Here is a 15,158-nt window from a genome sequence, read left to right as displayed (position 1 = left end):
TATGCTAGGTGCAACTAGTGTCTAAAATCCACTCATCACTAGTCTTGCCTTCTGAAATAACTAGGACCTCTGAACTCTCATAGCCCTATGATACTACCCCTGCACTACCTCCATCATCCTCTTTATCATATTTCTTTTTCTTTCTCTCAGGACAGTCTCTCCTAAGGTGGCCTTCCTTATGGCAGAAGAAACACTTCCATTTCCCAGTTTTAGATTTGGACCTATGTCTATTTTGCCCTCCATTTTTCCAGTTCTTCTTCTCAGATCTTCCTCTGACTATAAGACCCTCACCATCACTCACATTTCTTTCTCTAATCGTATTTTTAGTGTCCTTAGTTGAGATAGCTTCTACTATTTCTTCTAACTTCAGAGTCTGTCTACCATATTTCAAAGTTTCTACAAAGTTCGAGTAGGTTTTGGGTAAAGAATTTAATAGGATCACAGCTTGATCCTCATCACCAATTTCAATTGAAATACTTTCTAAATCTTGTATAATCTTAAGAAAATCATTCTTATTATCCTTTAGTGATTTTTGTTCATCCATCTTAAACCCAAATAAACTCTATTTTAGAAATAACCGATTAGGAACAGTCTTTGATTGATAAAGTGAGTCTAAGCTGTTCCATATCTCTGCAACAGTCTTTTCTTTCTTGACTTCTTGATGCACTTTGTCACTTAAGCCGAGGATCAGTGAGCTTTTGGCCTTGTTCAGCATGTCTTGCTTTTCTATAGTGGTTAATGTATCAGGTAACTCTTCTTCTCCCTTCAAAGCTAAAGCCAAGCCCTCTTTAATCAATACTGCCTCCATCTTCATTTTCCATAATCCAAAATCGTTTTCACCTGTAAACTTTTCAAGCTCAAACTTAGTCGACATATTTTTCTTATAGATCCGAAAAACACATAGCAATAGAAAAGTAATCAGTTTAAGAAAACCTAAAAACTGAATTTAGGCACGATTAAACCAGTGAAACCCTAACTGGACCTTCAACCTGGCTCTGATACCAATTTTTTAGATTTCTAGGGTTTACTTAATCCTAATTTAGCAATAAATCGTTTATCAACTCAACAATCAGAGATATAACAAATAAAGATAAGGAATCAATCAAGCATAATCAAGACACATAAATTATAGTGGTTTGGCTTCAAAGCCTACATCCACTCTCCAAGGCTCACAATAGGGCATTCCACTATCAATCAAAACAATATAGAGTAAAGATCAGATCAGAACATAAAATATTACAATAAGGAAAGAACACACGCAAATTCGAAAACCCTAGGTTTTCTTCAATCTTCAATCTGCCTCTTCCTTCAGCATCAGCATGTGTTAAATACACATGCTCCCTTCCTAGATCGTCATCCACCTGTCTTTGATTCCTCCATAACCGTAAGATGAAATCGATTCTGGAACTTTCTCTTAGAGTTAAGAGCTGTCGAACCAAAACAGAAAGGAGAGAGATGAAGGTTGCGTAAAAGTGTGATAGTCTAACAAATAACTCATTAGGTTTGGCCAAAACGACGTTGCTCCATGTTTTTGACTTTTAACAAAGAAAACTGACTTCCACCATGGCAAATGAGAAGCCACATCATCACAAGTATCATAGAGTGTGGAGTAGTTCTCAAGCCCAACTGCATTTGATTCAGAAAATCCTCCAGTATTATGAATTACATGATACTGCAGAATGTTTCTCTAAGCCACAAAAATATGAAATCAGCAGCAAAATTAATACATGGTACGTATAGGGAACCAAATGTTCAGAGTAAATAAATTAACCGCCAAATCTATCAAATATTGTATTTCTCGACAACGAGTACTAGATTTGTATGAATATTAAAAACAGGGAGATGATTCGCATCACTCAATGTATTTATGATACTCTTCTGTGTAAATTTAATAAGTTTATGGTTCTAAATCTAATGATTCGCACTACTCTGGGATGGAAGCTCTGGAGAAATTAAGCAGATGAATGCTTTTTGTGCAAGTAACACAATTAAATATATTACACTGAAAGTTCAAAACATATGCATAATTTTTGCCTACTTCATATACATCAAGATTTTTTTGAAAATTTATGTAATGCCATATTTTCCTGCACAATGGGCCTCTTATATTAATATGATGGTGTATTTGACGAGGAATACAGTGAACGACAACATAATTAATCAATATAAGCATGGACATATTAAGTTTAAAATAAATGCAAATTCATTGGAACAAGACAAGCCGCAACATGCACCATTTGAAGTTCATCAGTTTATGTACAATGGAGAGTAGTCCATGAACCTTTTTCACAACCAAAACACAATAAACCGGTTAAATTTACACAGAAGAGAATGACAATGCCACAACACAAACGCCATCTAACGTCCCCAGCTACACAGCAATATTACAGAGGCCAAACACTTGCGATTAGTAAAGTTGCTGATCCAATCTTCACACAACCCTGATAGATAGCACAACAAAACTAGTTAAATTTACATATAAGAGTTACAGAGCAATGACAAAACATTCAGGAAACTCAATAGCTTTTGAATTTTTAGAATTTACTCAATACAGAAAATATAAAATTTGGAAGAAGTGCCTTTATTGCAGTGATAAGCTTTTTGTGGCATGATCATTTAATTACATAGTTCAGAATTGAACGAAGGGCAATAATATTCTGTCTCCACTGAAAGTAAAGAATATAAATTTCTAATTCAACTTAACTAGTCCAGTTATTGAAGGCAGAATTAATGGATCTAAATTTAATATAAATTTCAACAATGCAGAAACTTACAACCCAACTTCCTAGTTTTTAATTTGTTATTAATTAAAGATTAGATGGCTCAAAGCATGAGAAAGGTAAGAGTAATCTCCCAGATAATAATTTCAAGATAGGTTTACGCTGTGATTGATCAAATCTAAAAGTTAACAAACACAGACAAAATTATTCAAATTACTTGGTTGCATTGCATAATATACATAATCATTGCATAATATTTCTCTGGTTTCATTATAAGATTTATTTTAAGAAAGTTTTACGGTAGGTAGGAATAAAATAAATTAATCTAGATAGGAATCGAAAGTACCATTCAGGACCTCTTCAGCTTTCCTCCTCGGGGTTAGATGTCGAGTTCATAAACTTCAGTTGCCGTTTGAAGGGTCTGATCATCCGGTAGAATTGCAGGGAGGGGTCGAGAGGGCTCTCAAACTTTGTTGCTTCATATGTATAACTGGGCTCATGAAGCCAGTTTTCAGCTACTGTTAAATCAGGGAAATTGTAAGGCCAAGATTCTGCCGTGGTGCAGTCTGAATGCTGGTTAATGTCTACATGCTCCCACTCCAGCTTATCCCACCACTCTTTATCTCCCAATATCGAAATTCTGCTGTTATTCTCGCTGACAATGTCAAGTGGGAGTTTTCTCAGATTTGGGCAATTGACAACATATATCCTCTCTAGGGAAGGGAAGTGCATGACTCGGCATATGCTCTTTAGAAGTGGTAGATTACAAAAATTTAATTGCTTCAGATTTTTAAATACGTTCGAGTCTTCTGATAATGAAGAGCTAAAGTCATCCGCAATTATTTCTTACAATAAGGGACAGTCATCAGCAAAAACAAATCTAAGCCGTGTAGCATATCTGAGGCATGCCAAATCTTTTACCAAACACTTACTGATATAGATATCATGAAGGTTGGCGAAAGAGCCAGAACTTAGAATCGAAGAGGATGTGTTGGGTGAATGCAACTCCTCACCCTGCTCCCACTTGGTTACTAACCTTTTAACACAACTTTGTAACTTGGGGGATGATTTTAATAGAAATACAGCATCGATGGTAAACAATGGGGAGGCTAATTTCTTCAATTTTTTTCAAGCACTCCAACTTTTGTAATAAGATTGAATTCCAAAAGGGCTGAAATGCAAGATTGTTACCTCTAGTTGGTACTCTGCTGAATACTTTTAGTGATGAAAGGCTTGATATCACTCCTCCTGAAATAGATTTGAGCCTCCTTGTACCATCTAACAGCAGAAACCTCAATTTTGTCAAACTGTTAACCGCAATTGGCAACTCTTTTATATTCGTATCCGACAAATTAAGATACTGCAAATTTATCAGCTCACTTACCCCAGGCAATGTAATGACGACATTATTCTTTGACAAGTCTAAAACTTTCATAGCAGGCATAGATGGAAAGAAACTTTTAGCTCCCATTACCAGATTATGTCTAACAAGAAAAGTTAGAAGACCAGCACAAAATGGCGTTTCACTGGAAAGTTTAAGCTTTCCACCCCACAGTGATATTCTGACGGCCTCCTCCCATGTAGCAATCCCATGTTTTTCAATCAAATCAGAATTTTCATAAACAAAAATCTTGCTCTTTGTTTCTGAAGCTATCCACAGAGCCATGTCACGTAGGACGTCATGCATCTTAACATAATCATCAGAATCTCCCAACTTCTGCAATGAGCATGCATTTTTTAAACTTCCAATAATGTACTCTCCAGCATATCCTGCATCCTCTAATCCATGATCAGGTAAAATTTCCTCCGCAATCCAGAGTTCAATAAGTTCATCTTTTCTAATAATACGATCCACTGGAAACATGGAACAATATAGAAAACAATTTTTGTGTTTATCATCCCTCAAGCTATTATAACTAAACCTCAAAACTCGTGTAGTAACAACTAGGGTTTTCAACTAAGCTGATTTCAACAAACTCAATCAATGAACAACTCAACAATCAACTTATACAGTATAATAAGCAATCAATTTAGAGATTAATAAAAGCATGAAAAACTGAATAAAAATGACACGCAGAGATTTATAGTGGTTCGGCTAAGGCAGCCTACATCCACTCTTCAAGACACACTTTAGGGTATTTCATTCATCAAGAGAACAATGTTACAGAGATTATTTAACAAGCAAAAATACAGGAAAGAACACACCCGATTAAGCCTCTCACTACTCTTTTTCTTCTCACACATATTGGTCTGATTTTATACACATCAAGGCTCCGTTGATCAATCACCAGCTGTCCAATACGATCTGAAATCCTTTGGAGATAACAAGCACTAGAATCTTCTACCACAATCGAAGACTTAGGGCTAAATCAGGACCAGAGAGAGAGAGGGATGAGCTTTGAAATTTGTTACAATAGAATAGTGATGGCAATGGGCCGGGCCGCGACCGGGTACCCCTTGGCCCAGGCCCAAGGCCTACCTCATGACAAAGGCCCAAGCCCGGCCTGGCCCCATCACGGGTATAATAGGTAAAAGCCCAAGCCTGGCCCGATCGGCTTTTTGTAACTTCAGGCCCAGTCCAAGCTCGCCCATTTTTATAATTTCAATTTTTAAATATTAATAAATTTCAATTTTTTCTTATATTTTTAATTCTAAAAATAGTTTTTAAATATTAATTTATTTTTGAATATTCATCAAATGAGAGGAGATTAGGGTTTGGGGAAAATGGGTATTTATATGTAGGATAATCTTGTAATTAAATATATAGTATAAAGATAATTTAGGAAAATTAATACTAAAATTGTCGGGCCGGGACGGGCCTGAAGGCATACCCAGGCCAGGCTCGTACCCAAGGTCGGTCCTTAAAATCAGGCATAGGCCCAAGCCCAAGCCCGTGAACACCAGGCAAAGCCCAGCCTTTTCGGGCCGGGTACCCGAAAAATTCGGGCCCATTGCCATCTCTACAATAGAATGAGAGTCGAGTTCTAGGTAGGGCACTTAAACTTTGATAACCAAAACGACGTCGCACAGGAAAAGTTATAATTCCACTTGCTTTGACTGTTATTGACTCCGACGTGTCAATTGCAAGCCACATCATCATAACTCGAAACACCGGTGCGTTTGGTTCAGTATTTTGGATAAGATTTTGGGAATAATATTGGGTTGTTGGATAGGGGAGTATTACATGGTAAACTTTAAAATTTTATGAAAAAGCCCTTAGGTTTACTAATTTAATTAAAGACCCTAATATATAAAATTCACCCCCACCACTTGCAGTGCCAGATTCCGGCCACCACCGCCAGAATCTGGCCAAAAAATTTCGTTACGACATAGACCGGTCGGATCTGTGCCGTAATGCGTCATTATTCCACGGATCTGGCTGGAAAAGCTAGATTTAAGGCCAAAAGTTGCCGTCGATGGCCGAAAAATGTTAAAAGAAGTCCATCTGGCCGTCGTTTTCGGTCAACAATGGCCAAGATTTGGCCGTCGTTGACTGTCAACGACGACCATTTCTTTGGCCATCGCTGACGGCCAGATCAGTGAACTTCCGGCCATTTATGGTCGACAGGTACGCCGTTGTATGGATTCCGGCTATCACCGACGGTGGTTGCCGAAATCTAGCAAGTATGGGTTGATGGGGGTGTTTTTGTTAATTTTTAAACCTTTTTTTAAGGGTATTTAATGAAATTAATAACCTTATGGGTCTAAATGTAATTAAAAAAATAGGGTAATATTTCTGGAATAATGTGCCAAACATTATTTGGAGAATAGGATTGGGAATATGGATAGGAATAGGGAACCAAATGCGCTGACTTTCTACATTTGAAAACTTAGATGGATGACTCTGCAATGTGTTGATTGCATACTGCCAGTCCTCTGGTTTTCTCCTACTAGACATGGCCCTTCCAGTAGTGATCAATGCAAGCGGAAAACCTTTGCACTCATTGGCAATAGTTTTAGCAAGCTCCGGAATTTCATGATGAGAACTCAGGACATCCTCCTTCACACATTGCCGAAACAATTCAAAGGATTCTTCAAATGACAAACACTTCAATTTTTTTGACAGCAGCATCCATGCTATCGCACACATCCTCTGAACGAGTTATAAATACTATTTTTCATGTTTTTTATGACATGAAAGATCAGGAACTCCCGCCTTTTGCAAATCTATTGGCTCCCACAGATCGTCTAGGAATAACGCAAACTTTTTCCCTCTTAAGCTTCTGTAGATTTCTACAGCTCTACCATGCTCATCGGCTCTTCTTTTCCATATATCTTCTGGAATGTCTAGTTTATTTCGTATTACTTCTTGAATTTCTTTCAAGTTAACTTCTCTAGACACTGTAACCCAAATCACCACATCGATGAATCAATTGTTAAGTTTCTGTAAGAGGGTGGTCTTGCCAACACCTCTTATCCCATATATGCTGATGACTCTCACCTCATGGTCTTCAGTGCATCTCCAAACTTCATCCAATATGGAGTCCATGCCCACAGTCTTCTTTACAGATATCTCATCCACTGGAGGCTACGGAAGTTTTTTAGAAACATCATCCACCGATTTGAATTCTGTCCCTCTGCCAATTAATCGATTCACCGCTACAGTCCCCTTACTTCATCACCAATCTTGTAGACTGAGTAACAATTCCTGGGACAGCAAGTTCCTAAACATTTCTTTTGGATCTCTTGCTCTCCTCTCTGGAATTTATTATCCATTTCCTCCAATTTAAGTCGTACACTTTCCAGCTAGCCTTCAACTTTGTTGGTACGCTTATGATATTGCTGGTTTGCACGCTCGACTAAGCTCTTGACATCTTGGTTGATGTTCTCGAGTTCACGCCTTGCCTCTCTCAATAAACCCAAGTTGTCTCCGAGATCACGGATGACATCAATGCGATTAGAAGTGCAACCACACAATTTAGTGCGAATCTCTAGGGTTGGACTTACTAAATCCATTATCACCACTACAAAAGTTCTGACTCACTAACTAGTTGCTCCGCGACTTGACTTTGACAAATGCTTTCCCGCTATACACACACAACTGAACTTCGAAATACAATTAACAGAAAATTGAAAAAAAAAAAAAAAAAGCAGCAATCGTCTCACTTAATCACGTGGCGCCACCATTATCCACCGTTACGCATACACCGCAGCCTTCATAACCATTGTTTCACCACATATGAACCGCCAATTAGTGAAACCCAAAAGATGTTAAAGCAACCGCAAACAACACCAAGTTGGCCACCATGCCCAAACTTTGGGGGGCTTGGGACAAAGAGGAGAGTTGTACGTGAAGATTATAGAAGTGTCGGAGAGATACAACATTATTTCTCTTCAATTTTCTCTCAGCAAAGAATTTCATGTAAACTTTTTAGATTATGGTGATTGTCAGATTGTAGGACACCGATGTAATTAATTGTACAGATGTATGCAGATGGTTGGCTAACTCCTGTAAATGAAAACGCTGAAGAATCCGGATAGAACGAGATATTTATAAAACTATAATCAAGGATGTTATACCTGCTCGCAACAAATCAACCAAAAAGCAAACACAAAACTCTTAACACAAAACAGAATCACACACACAACACCAAGATTTACAGTGGTTCACTTGCTCGGATTTGAGCAAGCTACGTCCATGTTGAGCTCGGGAAACCAACGAGCTCGCTGCACTATATTGATCAAGATTACATAACACAACTCAACCAAAGAATTGAACCCTTTCCCAGATCTTTACAAAACCCGTAACACCCTAGAGATACAGATCTAATACACAAGATACACTGCAAACTCTAGCACCCTCAAGTGGCCTGCAAACCAGCCACTCAACACCTTGTTACAAGATTCAAGATCAAGACAATACCCAAACCCTAAAGGAGGCAGTTCGTTTTACAGAGAAAAGGGAAAAACACGAAAATAGGTTCAACTATTTGAGGAGAGACTGTTGCACTGCTTTTATACTTGTTGATTATTAGACTGAATTGCCACCGTTGGATACCCAGCCAGCCAACGGACAGGATTGATCTTTACTTGGCTCAAAACGGCGTCGTCTCACTTAATGATAAAACGTCATCGTATAAAGCCATCACCCTAACAATCTCCACCTTGATGGGTTTATTCGTGATTGTAGTGCAGCTTACTCTTTATGGGATCCTTCATTGCTCTGGTCACTCTAGTTTACTGGATGAATAACAAATTCAAGCAGTGCTTGAACTTGGTATGCGTGACTGTCTTGGTACCCATGTCTGCTGGATTTTCTTCGGTTGACATCTTTAGAAGTGCTATCTCATCTCTTAAGATCTGGTCTCTCACAAAGTGATATCTCACATCTATGTGTTTGGTACGTTCATGGTACACTGGATTCTTGCTCAAATGTATTGCACTCTGACTGTCAGAAAAGATTACAGGCCTCTGACTTGTTAACTTGGCTTCACTGAGAATTCCTTTTAGCCAGATAGCTTCTTTGAATATGTCAACAACAACCACATATTCAGCCTCAGTAGTGGATAATGCAACTATCGGCTGTAATTGGGATTTCCAGCTGATGCAGTTGCCTCCTAAAGTAAAGTAGTATGCAGTAATTGATTTCCTGGTGTCTCTATCACCTGCAAAATCTGCATCTACAAACCCAACCAACTCAAGTGAAGTAGTTCTTTTATAGTAATGCAGTCCAACATTTAAGGTAGCATTTACATATTTCAGAACCCATTTTAAAGCAATCCAGTGATCCATACCAGGGTTAGACATATACCTACTGAGTAAGGAAATTACAAAGGCTAAGTGAGGCCTTGTACTAATCATGGCATACATAAGAGATCCTATCACATTGGCATATGGGATATGTTCCATCCTAATAATTTCAGGTCCAGTTCTAGGGCATTGTGATTTACTCAGTGTGAAGTGACTGGCCAGTGGGATTGTAACAGGTTTTGCATCTGCCATTCCAAATTTTTCTACAAGTTTGTGCAGATATGAACACTGGTGCACTCTCAGCTCACATTTGTGCCTATTTCTACCAACTTGCATTCCTAGGATCTTCTTTGCATTTCCTAAATCTTTTATTTCGAACTCAGCACTTAATTTTTCCTTTAATTCACAAATCAGGGATTTAGACTTGCTAATTATTAGCATGTCATCCACATACAATAGTAAGTACACAAGCAGGTTGTCACTTAGGGCAAAATAAAAGTAGTTATCATAGTTACTCCTAGTGAAACCTATACTCACAATGAATGTGTCAAATCTTTTATACCATTGTCTGGGGGATTGTTTTAGGCCATATAAAGATTTGAGAAGGAGGCAAACATGGTCAGGGGTCTTTGGATCTATGAATCCTACAGGCTGGTTCATATAGATCTCTTCCTCAAGATCCCCATGGAGGAAAGCAGTAGTCACATCTAATTGCTCAAGTTCTAAATCTAGGTGAGCTACTATGGAGAGCATTAATCTAATTGTTTTATACTTAACCATTGGGGAAAAGACTTCATTGAAGTCTATTCCCTCTCTTTGGGTGAAGCCCTTGGCTACTAATCTAGCTTTATACCTGAGTGGTTCTCTGGTTGTTACTCCATCCTTCAGTTTGAACAGCCACTTACATTTGGATTACCTTCTGCCCTCTTGGCTTTGGTACAAGAACCCAGGTTTTGTTCACCTTTAGAGACTTCATCTCAGCTTCCATGGCAGCCATCCATTTATCCCTTTCCTTAGAGTTTATTGCTTCCTCATATATTTCTAGTTCAATTCTCTGCAATTCTGTACCTGCAAGAATGGCAGTGTAAATGAGGTCAGCATATGAAAACCTTGTGGGAATCCTTACCTGTCTCCTGGCCCTATATCTTGCAAGTTGGTAATCTTGCAAGTTTTCAGGCTGAGTTTCAGTATCTTCAGCTGATCTGTCTCATCCTCTTGTTCTAGATCATAATGTTCAGCTTCTCCTCTAGGTTCAGGAACAGCTTCAGTTTCTTGGGTGGTTTCAGGATCCTGTAGTGGTTGAGGTTGGGTAGGAAGCTCCACCTCAATTTGTGTAGTCTTAGGCTGACTAGTACCCTCCCTTACACTTGGATTTAGACTTACATTAGAGTTAGTACTTTTACAAGGGAAAATGCCCTCATTAAAAATTACATCTCGGCTTACTACAACTTTAACCCTAGGGGACTCTTTGTCCTATAGTCTGTACCCTTTTGTTCCTTCTTGGTATCCCAGAAAAACACACTTTGTTGACCTTGGTTCCAATTTTCCCCCAACAATGTGTGCATATATAGCACAACCAAAAACTCTCAGGTATCCCAGATCAGGTTTTCTTCAAGTCCACATCTCTTCTGGACATTTTAGGTTTATAGCAGTGGAGGGGCTTCTGTTTATCAGGTAGGCAGAGGTGGTTAGGGCTTCTCCCTAAAAGGAGGTGGGGAGTTTAGAGGTGATAAGCATGCATCTCACTTTATCCAAGAGGGTTATGTTCATTCTCTCAGCCACCCCATTCTGTTGAGGGGTGTGTTTCACAGCACTATGCCTCAAAATTGCTTCATCCCTACAAAACTTATCAAACTCTTGGTTGCAGTATTCTAACCCATTGTTAGTTCTGAGAACCTTAACTTTCTTATTCATCTGATTTTCAACTAAGAGTTTTCACTCCCTAAACTTTTCTAAGGCTTGATCCTTAGTCTTCAATAGGTAAACCCAAACCTTTCTGTTGTAATCATCTACTAGGGACATAAAGTAATTGTTTCCCCATAGGTTCTAATCCTCCCAAGTCCCCACAGGTCAGAGTGAATGTACTCAAGTTGACTAGTGGCTTGGTGTACCCCCTTTTGGAAACTGTTTCTATGTTGTTTTCCTAGTATGCAATTTTCACAGAAATCCAGTGAAGAGATCTTATCCTTACCAAACTGACCTTGATTGTTCAGGGTATCCATGCCTCTTTGGCTTATGTGACCTAGTCTAAGGTGCCACTTTTCAGTGTTGGATAGGTTGGTAGGCTTAATCACAGAGTTCAAACAGTTCGAGGATATGTTTCCATAGAGTATGTAAAGCCCATTCTTTTTCTCTCCTGTCAGTACAAGGTTCCTATTTTTGTATATGTTCAAGCTTCCATTCTCTGCCTTATAACTACAACTTGATTCATCTAGGGTACCTAGTGATATCAGGTTTCTTTTTAGTTCTGGGATGTACCTGACTCTTGTGAGTTTAACTAATTTTCCAGTGTTAAGACTTAGAGTTATAGAACTAGTTCCTCTAACCCTACATGCATTATTGTTCCCCATGTAAACTGTTTCTGAATCAGTATCCTCAAACTCCTGGAACCAGGTCCTGTTTGGACTCATATGGAAAGAGCATCCTGAGTCCATTACCCACTCATTAGCAGTGTTAGACATTGACACTGTAAGCACCTCAGGTTCATCTACTAGGTTTGTACTGGTGGCTAGGTTTGTCTCTGTGTTCCCTTGTTTTTGTTTCTTGATCCATTCAAAACAGTTCTTTTTAATATGGCCAGCCTTATTACAAAAAAAAAACATTTTCTAGTTTCTTTACTCTTGTTATTTCCCTTCCACTTTTTCTTGTTCCTATTCCCCTGATTCACAGAATTATTTCTCCCTGTCTGACTAGATTCCACCTTGGTTTTAACAAACAGATTAGACCCACTCCTTTTCTGGACTTTCAACTCTAGCTCCTTAGCCTTAAAACCTACAACTATTAGATCTAGGGTTGGTACAGTACTAGTTTACTGTAACGCATTTTTGACTACTTGGTAGTCATCAGGCAATGAGTTCAAGAGGATCATAGCTAGGCTAGTACTACCTAATTCTTGATCTGTTCCTTTTAGGATCAAAGTCATTTTAATAAATTCGTCTAAGTTGTCCTCTATACTCCTAGAACTATCCATTTTGTAAGAAAATAAAGTGCCCTTCAAGAAAGCTAAATTGGGGGCAGATTGTAAAGCATACAAAGTATTGAGTTTACTCCATAGTTCTAGTGGTGATTCGATACTATCTACCTTTCTGAGGACACTGTTTGACAGATTTAGAACGATCAGATTGTAAGCTTCTTCATTAACTTCCTCCTTTTTCGTCAGTTTTTCCTCCGGCCACTTCTTGATGTCTTCTTCTAGTGCGATTGCAACCTTGTTATGTGAGAGGAGATCTTTCATCTTCTTCTTCCAACTCCCGAAATCGATCTTCCCATCATATTGGGAGATCTCCATACGAGTAGTACTCATTTTTCTGTAACGGCAGGAAAGAAATGACTAAGAGGTACGTGACATTTTTATACCAGAGGTTGGCAAGTACTGCCAGGCAGTTTTTAAGGCTGTTACTGGTTTCCAGCCTATATACCTTTAAACTTAGCCAAGATTTGACTCCCTAGATCCTATTGGAGACTTAAAGGAATCACAGATTCGAAAACCCCCAATTTCAAGAAACCCTAATTTCACGAACCCTAATTTTGCAAAATCCCCAAATTTGCAAAACCCTAATTTTTGTAAAAAAACCCTAATCTCCAAGAAATGGCTTTGATACCACTGTTATACCTGCTCGCAACAAATCAACCAAAAAGCAAACACAAAACTCTCAACACAAAACAAAATCACACACACAACACCAAGATTTACCGTGGTTCACTTGCTCCGATTTGAGCAAGCTACGTCCACGTTGAGCTCGGGAAACCAGCGAGCTCGCTACACTATATTGATCAAGATTAAAGAACACAACTCAACCAAAGAATTGAACCCATTCCCAAATCTTTACAAAGCCCGTAACACCTTAGAGATACAGATCTAATACCCAAGATATACTGCAAACTCTAGCACCCTCAAGTGGCCTGCAAACCAGCCACTCAACACCTTGTTACAAGATTCAAGATCAAGACAATACCCAAACCCTAAAGGAGGTAGTTCATTTTACAGAGAAAAGGGAAAAACACGAAAATAGGTTCAACTATTTGAGGAGAGACTGTTGCACTGCTTTTATACTTGTTGACTATCAGACTAAATTGCCACCGTTGGATACCCAGCCAGCCAACGGACAGGATTGATCTTTATTTGGCTCAAAACGGCGTCATCTCACTTAATGATAAAATGTCACCGTATAAAGCCATCACCCTAACAAAGGAAGATGGGATAATTTGGTTTATAGCGAGAAAGGCTTTGGGTCCACTTTCAATTCTCTTCGGTAACCTACTTTTGTCTCTGCTCCTGTAGGCTCTGATATCTCTTATCTGAATAAACTAATAATTATCCATGCAAAAATTGTGCCGAAGCATGTAGAAGGTCTTCTGCACTTCTGCAAATAAAAATGCAAGAAGGAACAGTACCAGTTCCTGCATTTTCAGGGATTGACAATTACAAGATTTGTAGTAATAAAAACAATGATAAACTAAACTATAGTTTGATTTTGTTTATTTATTGGCGGATCAAGGAATGCAGATTTTTTTTATAAACTATTAATTTAATATTTTTATTTATTTATTTATTTATTGTTTACAAAATTATGTTAATTGGAAAATGGGCTATCCCCACAAACTTCAAACCGATTTCAAACCCAATGGGTTTCCAATATCAGCTCCAACTCCTTTTGAGGTGGATTGAATCGAAAATCAATTGGGCCGGGTTTTGTTGTTATTTCTACTGAGACAGTTTATCCCTTAAATAGAAATCTCAAAACAAAATCTAATGTGAGAATTAGATTAAAAAGAAAAGGGAAGTGATTTTTAGACCCACTTAATTGATAGTATCTCCCACTTTTAATATATTTTTTGTTTTGACAAATTTAAACTTAATTGAATATGATTTTATAATTTTTAAATACACTCATACTGTATTTTATATTTTGTCATAATTTTTAACTTTCAATGTTACATAAGCCCTAATCCTAAATTTTCATACCCTAACCCTAAATTTTCATAAGTATTGAAAACTTTTTAATTTCAAATATTTATTGAAAAAGAATCACACAACAAGATGAGTCTGAATCTGAACAATAAAAAGTAAGTTTCAAATTTGAAATTAGAAAATTCGGAAAAAGGGGTGTAAACAAAAAACCTAATTAAGTTTGAAATTAGGGAAAATAAACCTAATTAAGCTTAGAGGGCTACTTTTGATATTAAATAGAGTTTAAAGAGATTTTTTTTTTTTTTTAATTATAAAAGAGGTATTTAGCACTGAAGGATATATTGATCAATTAGGTGGGGGTTAAAAATCACTTAAAAAAAACCAAAACAAAATAAAAATTCTGCTTGTTAACAAAGGCCACAGCTGGACTGCTGGAGGTAATTGTTATTAAAAAAACTGTAGAGTGGTCCGCAACTACAGCGACAACCATAGGCATAACAAGTTTAAAAGACATGTGAATCCATAGGAACAACTTAACAAGACTAGCCACAACATGCACCATGCGAGGTTTATCAGTTTCTGTACACTGGAGAGTGGTCCGCGAACGTTTTTCAAGA

At 38.0% G+C, this 15,158-nt stretch overlaps 1 pseudogene; it reads right to left on the bottom strand.

Annotated features, from left to right (window-relative positions):
• Positions 1-3,080: 3,080 nt before the first annotated feature.
• LOC116113485 lies at positions 3,081-7,676 on the bottom strand (annotated as a pseudogene).
• Positions 7,677-15,158: the final 7,482 nt, after the last annotated feature.

The sequence above is a fragment of the Pistacia vera genome, unplaced genomic scaffold, assembly GCF_008641045.1.
Source record: "Pistacia vera cultivar Batoury unplaced genomic scaffold, PisVer_v2 Contig121, whole genome shotgun sequence".
NCBI lineage: Eukaryota > Viridiplantae > Streptophyta > Magnoliopsida > Sapindales > Anacardiaceae > Pistacia > Pistacia vera.
This window is presented reverse-complemented; position numbering and strand designations above follow the sequence as displayed.